The sequence below is a fragment of the Podarcis gaigeae genome (assembly GCF_964106915.1).
Source record: "Podarcis gaigeae genome assembly, chromosome: 3".
NCBI classification, from domain to species: domain Eukaryota; kingdom Metazoa; phylum Chordata; class Lepidosauria; order Squamata; family Lacertidae; genus Podarcis; species Podarcis gaigeae.
Window position 1 is genome coordinate 115374658 of NC_139680.1, and position 12666 is coordinate 115387323.

The 12666-nt window shown below is 42.6% G+C and overlaps 1 long non-coding RNA gene across 2 annotated transcripts; it reads right to left on the reverse strand.

Moving 5' to 3' along the window:
- Positions 1-243: 243 nt before the first annotated feature.
- Positions 244-12441, reverse strand: LOC310842094. 2 transcript variants are annotated; one of them, XR_014562854.1, is made up of 4 exons: positions 12311-12433; positions 2294-2389; positions 1268-1391; positions 244-522 (listed from the first exon to the last, which is right to left on the reverse strand). It is a non-coding gene; the product is annotated as an uncharacterized lncRNA (long non-coding RNA). The 2 variants fall into 2 exon arrangements; XR_014562855.1 differs by lacking the exon at positions 2294-2389 and adding an exon at positions 9060-9155 and having other exon boundaries at positions 245-522; positions 12311-12441.
- Positions 12442-12666: the final 225 nt, after the last annotated feature.

Consider the following 12666-nt stretch of genomic DNA (forward strand, 5'->3'; position numbering starts at 1 on the left):
AATAATTTCCTCCCACAACATTTAGATGCAAAGGAACACACAAAGAACATTTGACCCATTGACATTTCAAAACATATCATAAAGGGACCTTTATCCCGTAATAAGCTACTCCCACCACTTTCAAAAGAACCCTATGACCCATCTTTATTGTGTAGCTGTCGTTAGCATAGAATCTTTAATAATTTCAAAGTGAAAATTTGTTAATAATAATAATAATAATAATAATAATAATAATAATAATAATTTATTTTTATATTCCGCCCATCTGGCTGGGTTTCCCCAGCCACTCTGGGCAACTTCCAACAGAATATTAAAATGCAATAGTCTATTTTACATTAACAGCTTCCTTAAACAGGGCTGCCTTCAGATGTCTTCTAAAAGTCTGGTAATTGTTTTTCTCTTTGACATCTGGTGGGAGGGCTGAAGAGCCCCAAATGCATTCTTGCAAAGGGTGGTGATAAAGCTGGAATTGTTGATTCCACAAGCAGAGATGAGGTGTTGTCCCATCACTCAGAGGCAGCACTGAAATATTTGGAAAACAGAAATCAACATTGACTATAGGGAAGGGGGGCGGCCAGGTTTCTGCTACACTTGCGGAGTCTGCCCTGTCACTCACAATCAAATAATGGATGACTGAGATTTTATTCTGGGCATGTCTAGCATTCAGCAAAAGCACCACCAGGCTAGAGGGTCGGCTGAGCTGTGTCACCAGGTTCCAAAATGAAGTTGTTGAAGCAGAGGAAGAGAGGGCTTTGATGGGACAAACCCTACTCCTCACCCTGTATGATTTTGCTCACCACTACACAGGGCCAGGCCACTCATGAGGCAAGGTGTGAGGTGACTGCCTTGGGTGGCAGGATCCAAAGGGGCAGCAGATCTGGCCACAAGGAACATACCGTCTGTCGCTGCTGCTGTGGTGGGAAGAATAACTGGGGCATAGTACTTCAAGGGCGAATCTGTCATCTCCACAGCTGCTCCCTTCACTACAGCATCCTCTTGATGAATAGGAGGCACTGCTGCTTTCCTCCCACCCATGTTCCCAGTGTAGATCTTCACTTGCCCCTTCTTGCCTGACTGGGAGGTGCCATTTTGTCTTTGGCCTCAGGGCCCAAAATTTCTCAGGCCAACCCTGCCTGCATATTTCCCACTACCAACCACCCCAGGGGTGACACTGCCATTCACATCCCACCTCTCTCGACTGTGTCCCAAACAACGTGACATCCATGTGAAACCATGTGTTTGGGTGTGTTGTGTTCATTATTCTTACATTACACAGCAATTGTAATACCGACGACATTCTCCGATTTTGAAACGTGGTGGAGGACACATAAAGTAGATGCACATACCCCTGAATAAACGACATGTTTGTACGCCTTGGATGTCAGTTCTTCCTGCAACAGAGCAGAACTCAATAAAGTAGGCAGGTAGGTAGGTAGGTAGGTAGGTAGGGAAGGACGGATGTGTCCTGCCTAGAAGATTTAGTTCAGATCTCTATCTGTCACTTTGGGAAGCAACCTGAATTGCTCCAAGTAGTTCTGTTGTCTGTCCAATGGCGCCTTCAGTCTGGGAGGCTGCAGGGATTAAATGCATCCCCCAAACTCTGAATATTTTCACAAAACATCTATTCAGCATCCAGAGCTTTGATGTGTATTATCAGCCATTCACTGATGTTCCAGAGCTCAAATTCTTCTTTACACCACCTGATTCCCAAGACTGGATGTCAGGGTATGGACCTGCTCTGGATGAGGTCATTCTCCTTTGAAGAAGCAGCTGCATAGCTTGGAGTGCTTCTGGTTTGACAGCTGTCACTTGCGGCCTTAGGAGTGCCCTGTGTCTTCCATCAGCTTGGGCTGGTGACCTAGCCGCACACCTCTCTGAACAGGGACAGACCCACATCTGGTATGTTAGATTACTGCAATGAATTCTACATGGGACTGCCTTTCGAAATATTATGGAAACTGCAGCTAGTGAAAATTGCTGACCAGGATCAGAGGTTCTGAGCATATCACTCTTCAATCTTGGTATGACCATACCGGGTTTCGATTTCTTTCTGAGCTCTATTAGTTTCTGGATCCCGATACAGGGGATTATGGGTTGGGGGAGTGCTGATGCCCTCAAGACCTATTTGTAGGCTTCACAGAGGGATTCGATAGAATATGAAGAGGACAGGATGCTGAAGTTGGTGGACCTTTGCAGTTCTGATCTAATTTTATTCTAATATTGTGTAGCCTAAACCTTTTTATAAATCACTGTTCCCCAACAGAGTTCAGGAAATTCTTATGTAATAACATACCTGGATTGAGAAAGATTGCGAAGGTAAAGAGGAACAGAAGAACATATCGGGTTTTCATTATTATGATAAGGCAGAGGCAAGATGCTCAGTTGGGAACTGAAAATAAGAGAAACAACAGACAATACTTTTAAAAAAACAATAATGGTGGTGAGCATATTTCACTTTCAGAATGAAAGAACAGGCTGCATCTGAGAGCATTCTCAGCAAGAAAAAGGAAGAAAAAACAAATTGCAAAGCCCTGTGCTAGACTAATAGCTAATTAATAACTTTAAGAGTGGTCAACCAACTTTCTTAATCAAGCAGAAAGAAAGAAATAATAAATAAATAAATAAATCTTTCTCTGTGTTTGGTTCTTATATCTTACATAAATTCAAGGATTCATGGAATTGTATAGTTGGAAGGGACCACAAGTGTCATCTAGTCCAACCCCATGCAATGTAGGAATCCATTTTGTCTAACATGAGGCTCAGATCTATGACCTTGATATTTATTATTCTTAAACTTATTCTTATTCTTATTGATTGAATTTATATACTACCCTATACCTTGAGATCTCAGTCTGAATATTAAGAGCTCGTGCTATACAGGCTGAGCTATCCTAATTCCTAAATAATTAGTTAGTTTCACCATTTCTGCAGTGTCCCATATCTTTATATACCATTATTGGGAGATGGAACTATGATAGTTCTCCACTTCCGTGAGTCTCATTTCAGGTCTGAGGAAAAGTGATTTTGTTTTGATATTGTTAAAAGGTCATCAGTCAGAAGCCATGCCAAGCTACTGTAAGTGATAAAGGGATCTGCCTGTAATTCCTAATCTACCCTTGGTCCACAACTGATTTTTAACATTTTTCAGATTACAAAATATTAAACCATGGAAGCTATAGGAGATAGATGTCATGCCAGAAGAGTGCTCTGGCAAATGTCTAGGGAAATATTAGAGGTTTTCCTTCAGTGGTACCTCAGGTTACATACGCTTCAGCTTACATACGCTTCAGGTTACCGACTCTGCCAACCCAGATATAGTGGTTCAGGTTAAGAACTTTGCTTTAGGGTGAAAACAGAAATCGTGCTTCCACGGCGCGGCGGCAGTAGGAAGCCCCATTAGCTAAAGTGGTGCTTCAGGTAAAGAACAGTTTCAGGTTAAGTACGGATCTCCGGAATGAATTAAGTACTTAACTTGAGGGACCACTGTAGATGGAGCAGCATATGGAGTTTAACACATATGGAAGTAGGTATGGAGAGTCACAAATGCAAGCCCTTCATTCATGTAGGAAATATGCCAGCATAAAGTCACAATGAGCTTTTAACGGATTCTAATGGAGTACAATGTCACGAAGAATGTCCGTTCTTTTAAATGATTCTCGAATTGATGTGTTGCCTTTCCCTCCTCCTCTTCCTCAACAACTGTACATGTAGCGTTTTCAGAGTGTCTGGGGAATCATGGGTCAATGAAATGCTGAGAAGGCTCTTCATTGGCTCATGGGCACAATGTTCTCCCTGAGATCTCCCTTGTTTTCAGGGCTCCCTGGAGAGATGTGGTAAGTACAATACACCATAAGACCTGTGATACATATGTGATGACGTGCATCCTTCTCTATCTTACCCTGTGTGTCTCAAATGCCATATGTTTTCAAAAGTGCAATGGGGAAATAATTCAGAGGTATGTGCATAGCATTAAGGACATTAGCCAGTAAGCATTCCCTGAATATGACTTTCTCTAAATATCACCTAATAGCTGCAAGATATTTGATTTTCGCAGCTAGTTGTCAGAGCAGAAAAACAAACAACTCCAGCCTCTGTTAAATGTTGTGTTTGCCACAGAACACAAGGAAAACTTTCATACAGTACTGTATTCTCCATCACTGGCAAAGAAAGTAGAAAGTAGAAAGTTAGGCTGGAAAGACTCTCCCTGCCGTTCAAGTTATCCCCAGGCCATTCCTACCTTCTCACAGCAACACTGTGGTTGGATAAGAAATATTCTCCCTGAGATCTCCTTGTTTTCAGGGCTCCCTGAAAATATAACTACAATATACCATAAGACTTGTGATATATATTTGATGATGTGCATCCTTCTCTACCTTAACCTGTGTGTCTCAAATGCAAAATGTTTTCAAAAGTGCAATGGGGAAATAATTCAGAGGTGTGTTCATAACATTAAGGACATTAGCCTGTAAGCATTCCCTGAATATGATTTTCTCTAAATATCACCGAATAGCTGCAAGATATTTGATTTTCACAGCTAGTTGTCAGAGCAGAATAACAAGCAACTCCAGCCTCTTTTAAATATTGTGTTTGCCACAGAACACAAGGAAAACCTCCATATTCTCCATCATTGGCAAACAGCAGAGAGTGTTAAGTGCCAATGGGCTCAGAAGAAAGTTAGGCTGGAAAGACTCTCCCTGCCGTTCAAGTTATCCCCAGGCCATTCCTACCTTCTCACAGCAACACTGTGGTTGGATAAGAAATTGGAGTCAGCTTGAGAAAATTTGTAGCTCTGAATATAACTTCTTGCAGGAGGTGGGTTAGAGAGAGTGATGAACGTTTCACCTACTGAATTCGGCTTGGCAGGAAGCTTTTTATAAGCCCAGGTGTCTAGTGGCACAAAGGATCCTCTCAGACTCCTTGCATTTGATTGGGTCACGCTGATAATGAGTCCAGATGCAAGGAAGACTATGCAGTACTCAGACCAAAATAAAACGAAACATTTGATTGACTCCCTGCCCCCATAAAGTGGACCTTCATGACGACTTTCCCCCTCAGTCTCACCCAAGCCTGCAAGCACCTGAACTAGGGACCCTGTACAAAACCACCCTCAATCTCCTCCATAGAGCTAGTCTTCTCACATTGGGTTCCCTGACCAGCCTCTGTTGTGAGACGTTTGAAACAGGCAAAATCTGATACAGATGGAACTGATATGACATCATCAGTTCTTAGCTTCCTACCAGAATTCACAGCTTTCCAAAAGAAACTAGATAGGTGTCCGCACTTTCCAAATACCAAAATTGGTAAAGAATGTGAGGTATAATGAATTTGGAACTTATTAATAATTCTTTATATGGGAGACAAAATATAATCCATATTTGAATAGAAATACAGGACACATTTACAAAGGAAGCTTTGCAAGTCAAGCCAGTGGTCTATGTAGGTCAGAATTGTCAAGAATGACTGGCAGCAGCTCTTCAGTGTTTCAGGTGTGGCATATTTTGCTGCTGCTGTGATTGGACCTGTGAGCCTCTTCATGCACAGCATCTCTCTACCATTGAGCTATTGACCTAGGTCAATTGCCCTTCTAATCCAGCATCCTGTGCTCACGCGCGCCAACCAGATGCTTGTGGCTTTGTCAAGATGCTTGTGCAAGCAGGACCAGAGTTCAAGAGCACTCTACCCTCCTTAAACTTCCAGCAATTGGCATTCAGAAATGTTATTGCCTCTAACCATAGAGACAGAATATAGCCCTCATGGCTAGTAGACATTGGTAGTCTTCTCCTCCATGAATGTGTTTCTTCTTCTTTGATAGTATTTCTTTCTGGGAGTTGTAAAAATGACACAAATCTCTAGATGACCACTCTACTAATGGGTTTCACAGGTTCTCCTGAATACGATATTGTGTTACTAGGACAATATTTTGAATGAACTCCATGCTATTTAAAGAAAAATGATATTTATAGTGGCTGGAGGCAATACTGATGGATTGACTTCAATCTGTGGGTTCAGTCGTGAGATCTGAAGGCAGCCCTGATTAGGGAAGCTTTTAATGTTTTATGCATTACTGTATTTTAGTATTTTGTTGGAAGCCACCCAGAGTGGCTGGCGAGGCCCGGCAAGATGGGCAGGGTATAAATAATAAAATATTATAATATTATTATTATTCCATTTTCCTTAACTCTAATGCAAGCTACCATTGTGGAGCAAGGAATTTGCTGTCAGTTCTCCAGGCAGATGGGACCATTTTGGAATGATTGACATGGCTGTAATGTTTCATGGATGCTTTGGAAAGACTTCAAACATTTCACCCACCCACCATCAGTGAGTTAAAATAAGAAGTGTTCTGCAGGTTTGCAGAGGGTTCAGGTGCGTGCTATAATGAAGAGGCATGAACAGTAACTAGATATCTTTGATAACATCACCCACTTTCCTATTGACTTTGAGGCATCACTTAAGGACCATCTAATGCTCTCTGGGTGATTTGATGGTCTGGGGAAATGTTTGTCTTTCCCCACAACTTTGGTCCATGCATTGGACAGTATTTAGAAACCTGCAGCCTCTTTCAGTGTGTGTGATGTGTTACACATTACACACACACACACACACACCACACACACACACATATATACCACAAATACTAATATGTTTTCAGGTTTATATTTTGACTTGGTATTCTACTGGTAATAATATTTGTACCATTTCTTTAGTTTCTTTGGCTTTCTTTTTGTCAAAGAAAAGTGATTAATAAGCAGTGTTAATAATAGTAATATTAAACCAGCCCAGTATTTTATGGTCTGATTGTAGAAATTTACAATGAAAATGAAAAATATATTTTGAAACTACAAAATGCAGATTTCCCTCCCCTTCCACATTTGACCCATCTGCACTTTGCCCATTTTCATTTTTAAAAAACATATATTATAGAATGTACCACCATCATCGAATAACGACTCCATCATTTAATAGCTATGTTCAGAAAGAAAGGGACATAAAAGGAACAGTTCATCCCTTCTGATTTGTATTTTTGTCCTTGTTGTCCTTGTTGTTGTCGTTGTTGTTAAGATGGGAGCTTCAACTCATTCACAGCAGAGATTTATTCCTAGTGTTCCAGCTGCAGAAGAGCCAGAAGTGCATTCTTGGCAAGGGTCGTGATAAAGCTGGAATTGTTGTTTTCTCAAGCAGAGATCAGGTGTCTTCCCATCACTCAGAGGCAGTACTGAAATATTTGGAGAACATAATATTGACTACAGGGAGGGGTGTCAATTCTCGGTTACATATGCTATGTCAGGTCTGTCATTCACAATCAAATAATGGATATTTGAGGCTTTATTCTGGGCTGATCTAGCATCTAGCATCAGCACTACCAGGCTAGAGGGTTGGCTGAGCTGTGTCTGCAGATTCTGAAACATATTTGTTGAAGGAGAGGAAGAAAGGGTTTTGATGGGACTAGCCTAACTCCTCGACCCTGTATGACTTTGCTCACCACTACACAGGGCCAGGCCACTCATGAGGCAAGGTGTGAGGTGACTGCCTTGGGTGGCAGGATCCAAAGGGGCAGCAGATCTGGCCACAAGGAACATATTGTCTGTTGCTGCTGCTGTGGTGGGAAGAATAACTGGGGCATAATACTTCAAGGGCGAATCTGTCATCTCCACAGCTTCTCCCTGCAATGTCACCTCTACAGCAACCTCTTGATGAATAGGAGGCACTGCTGCTTTCCTCCCACCCGTGTTCCCAGTGTAGATCTTCACTTGCCATTCTTGCCTGACTGGGAGGTGCCATTTTGTCTTTGGCCTCAGGGCCCAAAATTTCTCAGGCCAACCCTGCCTGCACATTTCCCACTACCAACCACCCCAGAGGTGACACTCCCACTCGCACCCTACCTCCCTCGACCGTGTCCCAAAAAATATGACATCCATGTGAAACCGTGTGTTTGGGTGTGTTGCGTTCATTATACTTACGTCACACAGCACTTGTAAACCACACCACATTCTCCGATTTTGAAACGTGTTAGAGGACACCTAAAGAAGTAGCACATACCACTGAATAAATGACATGTTCGTACGCCTTGGATGTCAGTTCTTCCTGCAACAGAGCAGAACTCAATAAAGTAGGCAGGCAGGGAAGGAAGGAAGGAAGGAAAGAAGGAAGAAAGGAAGGAAGGAAGGAAGGAAGGAAGGAAGGAAGGAAGGAAGGAAGGAAGGAGGGAAGGAAGGAAGGATGTGTCCTGCCTAGAAGATTTGGTTCAGATCTCTATCTGTCACTTTGGGAAGCAACCTGAGTTGCTCCATGTAGTTCTGTTGTCTGTACAATGGCGCCATCAGTGTGGGATGCTGCAGGGATCAAGTGGCTGCACCAAACTCTGAATATTTACACAAAACTACAGCGTTTGCGAATACAGAGCTTTGTAGTGTATTATCAGCCATTCACTCATGTTCCAGAGCTCAAATTCTTCTTTACACCACCTGATTCCCAAGACTGGATGCCAGGGTATGGATCTGCTCTGGATGAGGTCATTCTCCTTTGAAGAAGCAGCTGCATAGCTTGGAGTGCTTCTGGCTCCACAGGTGTCACTTGCAGCCTTAGGAGTGCCCAGTGTCTTCCATCAGCTTGGGCTGGTGACCTAGCCGCACTCCTCTTTGAACAGGGACAGACCCACGTCTGGTATATTAGGTTACTGCAATGAATTCTACATGGGGCTGCCTTTCGAAATATTATGGAAACTGCAGCTAGTGCAAATTGCTGACCAGGATCAGAGTTTCTGAGCATATCACTCTTCAATCTTGGTATGACCATACCGGGTTTCGATTTCTTTCTGAGCTCTATTAGTTTCTGGATCCCAATACAGGGGATTATGGGTTGGGGGAGTGCTGATGCCCTCAAGACCTATTTGCAGGCTTCACAGAGGGATTCGATAGAATATGAAGAGGACAGGATGCTGAAGTAGGTGGACCTTTGGCAGTTCTGATCTAATTTTATTCTAATATTGTGTAGCCTAAACCTTTTTATAAATCACTGTTCCCCAACAGAGTTCAGGAAATTCTTAAGAAATAACATACCTGGATTGAGAAAGATTGTGAAGGTGAAGAGAGACAGAAGAACATACCGGGTTTTCATTATTATGATAAGGCAGAGGCAAGATGCTCAGTTGGGAACTGAAAATCAGAGAAACAACAGACAATACTTTTTTAAAAATAATGATGGTGGTGGGCATACTTCAGGCTGGTATGTATTCTTTGCAAGAAACTCAAATTCACCAACAAAAAAACACTTTCAGAATGAAAGAACATACTTAATCTGAGAACATTCTGTGCCTTTAACTTTGTTTCCAATAACAGGTGATGACGTAGGTTTTTACATATCTGTCTTACACAGCAACTATAGGTAAAGGTAAAGGTACCCCTGCCCGTACGGGCCAGTCTTGACAGACTCTGGGGTTGTGCGCCCATCTCACTCAAGAGGCCAGGGGCCAGCGCTGTCCGGAGACACTTCCGGGTCACGTGGCCAGCGTGACATCGCTGCTCTGGCGAGCCAGAGCCGCACACGGAAACGCCGTTTACCTTCCCGCTGGTAAGCGGTCCCTATTTATCTACTTGCACCCGGAGGTGCTTTCGAACTGCTAGGTTGGCAGGCGCTGGGACCGAGCAGCGGGAGCGCACCCCGCCGCAGGGATTCGAACCGCCGACCTTTCGATCGGCAAGTCCTAGGCTCTGAGGCTTTAACCCACAGCGCCACCTGCGTCCCTACACAGCAACTATACCGCAAGATAAAAAGATGATTAATCAACAATACCATAATATACGAGACTGGTAAACTTAAAGACACAAAGGAACCAGGAACGAAACCAAATTGCAAAGCCCTGTGCTATACTAATAACTAATTAATAATTCTTACAGATGTCAACCCAGTTTCATAAGCAAGTATGCATAAATAAATAAATAAATCTTGTCTCTGTGTTTGTTTCTTATATCTTAGGTAAATTCAAAGATTCATAAAATTGTATAATTGGAAGGGACCACAAGTATCAACTTGTCCAACCCCATGCAATGTAGGAATCCATTTTGTCCAACATGGGGCTCAAATCCATGACCCTCATATTTATTATTCTTATTCTTAAACTTATTCTTATGCTTATTCTTATTGATTTTTATTTATATACCACCCTATACCTGGAGGTCTCAGGGTGAATATTAATATCTACAGGCTGAGCTATCCCAATTCCTAAATAATAAGTTATAGAATAATAGAATCATAGAATCATAGAGTTGGAAGAGAACACAAGGGCCATCGAGTCCAACCCCCTGCCAAGCAGGAAACACCATCAGAGCACTCCTGACATATGGTTGTCAAGCCTCTGCTTAAAGACCTCCAAAGAAAGAGACTCCACCACACTCCTTGGCAGCAAATTCTACTGTCAAACAGCTCTTACTGTCAGGAAGTTCTTCCTAATGTTTAGGTGAAATCTTCTTTCTTGTAGTTTGGATCCATTGCTCCGTGTCCGCTTCTCTGGAGCAGCAGAAAACAACCTTTCTCCCTCCTCTATGTGACCTCCTTTTATATATTTGAACATGGCTATCATATCACCCCTTAACCTCCTCTTCTCCAGGCTAAACATGCCCAGCTCCCTTAGCCGTTCCTCATAAGGCATCGTTTCCAGGCCTTTGACCATTCTGGTTGCCCTCCTCTGGACACGTTCCAGTTTGTCAGTGTCCTTCTTGAACTGTGGTGCCCAGAACTGGACACAGTACTCCAGGTGAGGTCTGACCAGAGCAGAATACAGTGGCACTATTACTTCCCTTGATCTAGATGCTATACTCCTATTGATGCAGCCCAGAATTGCATTGGCTTTTTTAGCTGCCGCGTCACACTGTTGGCTTATGTCAAGTTTGTGGTCAACCAAGACTCCTAGATCCTTTTCACATGTACTGCTCTCAAGCCAGGTGTCACCCATCTTGTATTTGTGCCTCTCTTTTTTTTTGCCCAAGTGCAATACTTTACATTTCTCCCTGTTAAAATTCATCTTGTTTGTTTTGGCCCAGTTCTCTAATCTGTCAAGGTCGTTTTGAAGTGTGATCCTGTCCTCTAGGGTGTTAGCCACCCCTCCCAGTTTGGTGTCATCTGCAAATTTGATCAGGATGCCCTTGAGTCCATCATCCTAGTCGTTGATAAAGATGTGGAATAAGACCGGGCCCAAGACAGAACCCTGTGCCCCCCCCCCAGTCTCTCTTCTAGTTTCACCATTTCTGCAGAGTCCCATATCTTTATATACCATTATTTGGGAGATGGAACTATGATAGTTCTCCACTTCCCTGAGTCTCATTTCAGGTCCGAGGAAAAGTGATTTTGTTTTGATATTGTTAAAAGGTCATCAGTCAGAAGCCATGCCAAGCTACTTTGAGTGATTAAGGGGTCTGCCTGTAATTCCTAATCTACCCTTGGTCCACCCCTGATTTTTACCATTTTTCATTTTGCAAAATATGAAACTCCGAAAGCTGTAGCAGATGGATGTTGTGCTAGAAGAGTGTTCTGGAAAATGTCTAGCGAAATATTAGAGGTTTTCCTTATGGGTGAAGCAGCATATGAAGTTTAACACATATGGAAGTAGGAGAGTCACAGATGTAAGCCCCATATTCATGTACGAAATATGCCAGCATAAAGTCAAAATGAGCTTTTAGTGGATTCTAGTGGAGTATAATGTTACAAAGAATGTCTGTTCTTTTAAATGATTTTCAAATTGATGTGTTGCTTTTCCCTCCCTCTTCCTCAGCAACTGTGCATGCAGCGTTTTCAGAGTGTTTGGGGAATCATGGGCCAGGGGCACAATATTCTCTTCGTTGGCCCTTGGGCACAGTATTCTCCCTGAGATCTCCCTTGTTTTCAGGGCTCCCTGAAAATATAACTACAATATACCATAAGACTTGTGATATATAATCTGATGATGTGCATCCTTCTCTACCTTAACCTGTGTGTCTCAAATGCGAAATGTTTTCAAAAGTGCAATGGGGAAATAATTCAGAGGTATGTGCATAGCATTAAGGACATTAGCCTGTAAGCATTCCCTGAATATGACTTTCTCTAAATATCACTGAATAGCTGCAAGATATTTGATTTTCACAGCTAGTTGTCAGAGCAGAATAACAAGCAACTCCAGCCTCTTTTAAATATTGTGTTTGCCACAGAACACAAGGAAAACCCCCATATTCTCCATCATTGGCAAACAGCAGAGAGTGTTAAGTGCCAATGGGCTCAGAAGAAAGTTAGGCTGTAAAGACTCTCCCTGCAGTTCAAGTTATCCCCAGGCCATTCCTACCTTCTCCCAGCAACACACCAATGGCCTTCTCCAGTAAGTGGTTGAATAAGAAATTGGAGTCAACTTGAGAAAATTTGTAGATCTGAATATAACTTCTTGCAGGTGGTGGGTTAGCGATAGTGATGAAAGTTTCACCTACTGAATTCGGCTTGGCAGGAAGCTTTTTTATAAGCACAGGTGTCAAGGTGCACAAAGCATCCTCCCAGACTCCTTGCATTTGATTGGGTAAGTCTGATAATGAGTCCAGATGCAAGGAAGGACTATGCAGTGCTCAGACCAAAATGAAACGAAACATTTGATTGACTCGCTGCCCCCATAAAGTGGACCTTCATAACGACTTTCCCCCTCAGTCTCGC